The following is a 4,169-nucleotide window of genomic DNA, read 5'->3' on the forward strand; positions in this document are numbered from 1 at the left end:
GCTAGATGAACGAACGTCTCTCCACATGCTAAGTTCTGAGGGATAAGTGTGTTGAAGCCGTCCTTCACTAGCTTGTTGGGAACACAATGTTTATTTTCAGTTCCAAACTCCATTCCATACATATATATGGGGAGGTACTAGCTCCAACTCGTTTTTACAGTGAAAACTGCAGGGACTTCATACCGGCACTAGGAAACAGACTGAGAAACCAGAGTAAAGTTTCTCCTGCAAACCGTTCCCTTTGTGCTAAGATGAACGAAACGTCTCTCCACATGCTCAGAACTGAGAGATAAGTGTGTGTGAAAGCCGTCCTTCACCTAGCTTGTTGGGAACACAAAGTTTCTTTTAAGTTGCAAACTTCACTCCATACAAATATATGGGGAGGTACGAGCTCCTACTATGTTTTACAGTGAAAAATTCAGGAACTGAAAAACCGGCACTAGGAAACAGACTGAGAAACCAGAGTAAAAGTTTCTCTTGCAAACCGTTCCCTTTGTGCTAGATTAACGAACGTCTCTCCACATGCTCAGTTCTGAGAGTTAAGTGTGTGTGAAAGCCGTCCTTCACCTAGCTTGTTGGGAACACAAAGATTCTTTTCACTTGCAAACTCCAATCCATACATATATAAGGGGAGGTACAAGCTCCAACACGGTTTTACAGTGAAAACTGCAGGAACTTCAAACCGGAACTACGAAACAGTCTGAGAAACCAGAGAAAAATTTTCCCTTGCAAACCGTTCCCTTTAAGCTAGAGGAACGAAAGTCTCTCCACATACCCAGTTCTGAAATATAATTGTGTGTGAAAGCCGTCCTTCACCATCTTGTTTGGAACACAAAGTTTCTTTTCAGTTGCAAACTCCACTCCATACAAATATATGGGAGGTACGAGCTCCAACTCAGTTTAGTGAAAACTGCAGGAACTTCAAACAGACACTAGGAAACAGACTGAGAAACCAGAGTAAAATTTCTCCTGCAAACCATTCCCATTGTGCTTGATGAACGAACGTCTCTCCACATTCTCACTTCTTAGAGATAAGTGTGTGTGAAAGCCTTACTTCACATAGCTTGTTGGGAACACAAAGTTTCTTTTCAGTTGCAAACTCCACTCCATAAATATATATGGGGAGGTACTAGCTCCAACTCGGTTTTACATTGAAATCTGCAGAAACTTCATACCGGCACTAGGAAACAGACTGAGAAACCAGAGTAGAAGTTTCTCCTGCAAACCTTTCCCTTTGTGCTAGATGAACGAACGTCTCTTCACATGCTAAGTTATGAGAGATAATATGTGTGAAAGCCGTCCTTCACCTAGTTGTTGGGAACAAAATGATTCATTTCAGTTGCAAACTACACTCCATAAGTATATATGGGTAGTACTATCTCAAACTAGGTTTTACAGTGAAAACTGCAGGAACTTCAAACCGGCACTAGGAACAGACTGAGAAACCAGAGTAATATTATCACCTGCAACCTTTCCATTTGTGCTGGATGAACGAACGTCTCTCCACATGCTCAGTTCTGAGACAAAAGTGTGTGTGAAAGCCGTCCTTCAACTAGATTGTTGGGAACACAAAGATTCTTTTCAGTTGCAAACTACAATCCATAAATATATATGGGGAGGTACTAGCTCCAAACCGTTTTTACAGTGAAAACGAGGGACTTCAAAACCGGCACTAGGAAACAGACTGAGAAACCAGAGTAAAGTTTCTCCTGCAAACCGTTCCCTTGTGCTAGATGAACGAACTTCTCTCCACATGCTCAGTTCTGAGACAAAAGTGTGTGTGAAAGCCGTCCTTCAACTAGATTGTTGGGAACACAAAGATTCTTTCAGTTGCAAACTACAATCCATAAATATATATGGGGAGGTACTAGTCCAAACCGTTTTTACAGTGAAAACAGCAGGGACTTTCAAACCGGCACTAGGAAACAGACTGAGAAACCAGAGTAATATTATCACCTGCAAACCTTTCCATTTGTGCTGGATGAACGAACGTCTCTCCACATGCTCAGTTCTGAGACAAAAGTGTGGTGAAAGCCGTCCTTCAACTAGATTGTTGGGAACACAAAGATTCTTTTCAGTTGCAAACTACAATCCATAATATTATGGGGAGGTACTAGCTCCAAACCGTTTTTACAGTGAAAACAGCAGGGACTTCAAACCGGCACTAGGAAACAGACTGAGAAACCAGATTGAAAGTTTATCCTGCAAACATTTCACTTTGTGCTAGATGAACGAACTTCTCTCCACATGCTCAGTTCTGCGAGATAATTGTGTGTGAAAGACGTCCTTCACCTAGCTTGTTGGGAACACAAAGTTTCATTTCAGTTGCAAACTCCACTGCATACAAATATATGGGGAGGTACGAGCTCCAACTCAGTTTACAGTGAAAATTGCAGGAACTTCAAACAGGCACTAGGAAACAGTCTGAGAATCCAGAGTAAAATTTCTCCTGCAAAACATTCCCATTATGCTGATGAACGAACATCTCTCCACATTCTTACTTCTGAGAGATAAGTGTGTGTGAAAGCGTCCTTCAACTAGCTTGTGGGAAGACAAAGTTCTTTTCAGTTGCAAACTCCACTCCATAAATATATATGTGGGAGGTACTACTCCAACTCGGTTTTACATTGAAAATCGGCAAGAAACTTCATACGGCACTAGGAAACAGACTGAGAAACCAGAGTAAAAGTTTTCTCCTGCAACCTTCCCTTGTCGCTAGATGAACGACGTCTCTTTACAGAGCTAAGTTCTGAGAGATAAGTGTGTGTGAAAACCGTCCTTCACCTAGTTGTTGGGAACAAAAAGATTCATTACAGTTGCAAACTACACTCCATAAGTATATATGGGTAGTACTATCTCAAACTCGGTTTTACAGTGAAAACTGCAGGAACTTCAAACCGGCACTAGGAAACAGACTGAGAAACCAGAGTAAAAATTTTCAACTGCAAAGTTTTCCATTTGTGCTGGATGAACGAACGTCTCTCCACATGCTCAGTTCTGAGAGATAAGTGTGTGTAGTGAAAGCCGTTCTTCACTAGATTGTTGGGAACACAAGATTCTTTTCAGTTGCAAACTACACTCCATAAATATATATGGGGAGGTACTAGCTCCAACTCGTTTTTACAGTGAAAACTGCAGGGACTTCATACCGGCACTAGGAAACAGACTGAGAAACCAGAGTTAAGATTCTCCTGCAAACCGTTCCCTTTGTGCTAGATGAACGAACGTCTCTCCACATGCTCATTACTGAGAGATAAGTGTGTGTGAAAGCCGTCCTTCACCTAGCTTGTTGGGAACACAAAGTTTCTTTTAAGTTGCAAACTTCACTCCATACAAATATATGGGGAGGTACGAGCTCCTAATATGTTTTACAGTGAAAAAACTTCAGGAATTCAAACCGGCACTAGGAAATGGACTGAGAAACCAGAGTGAAAGTTTCTCCTGCAACCCTTTCCAATTGTGCTAGATGAACGAACGTCTCTCACATGCTCAGGTCTGAGAGATTAGTGTGTGTGAAAGCCGTCCTTCACCTAGCTTGTTGGGAACACAAATTTTTTTTCACTTGCAAACTCCACTCCATACATATATATGGTTAGGTACGAGCTCCAACTCTGTTTTACAGTGAAAAATTCAGGAACTGAAAAACCGGCACTAGGAAACAGACTGAGAAACGAGATTAAAAGTTTCTCCTGCAACCCGTTCCCTTTGTGCTAGATGAACGAATGTCGCTCCCACATGCTCGTTTGAGAGATATGTGAGTGTGAATTCCGTCATTCACCTAGCTTGTTGGGAACACAAAGTTTCTATCATTTGCAACTCCACTCCATACGTATATATGGGGAGGTACGAGCCCCAACACGGTTTACAGTGAAAACTGCACGAAATTCAAACTGGCAATAGGAAACAGACTAAGAAACCGGAGAAACAGTTTCTCCTGCAACCCGTTCCCTTTGTGCTAGATGAAAGAATGTCTCTCGATATGCTCAGTTCTGAGAGATAAGTGTGTGTGAAAGCCGTCCTTCAAGAAGTTTGTTGGGAACACAAAATTTGTTTACACTTGCAAACTGCACTCCATACATATATATGGGGTGGTACGAGCTTCAAATCAATTTTACAGTGACAACTGCAGGAATTTCAAACCGGCACTAAGAAACAAACTGAGAAACCAG

The sequence above is a fragment of the Camelus ferus genome, chromosome 4 (genome assembly GCF_009834535.1).
Source record: "Camelus ferus isolate YT-003-E chromosome 4, BCGSAC_Cfer_1.0, whole genome shotgun sequence".
NCBI lineage: Eukaryota > Metazoa > Chordata > Mammalia > Artiodactyla > Camelidae > Camelus > Camelus ferus.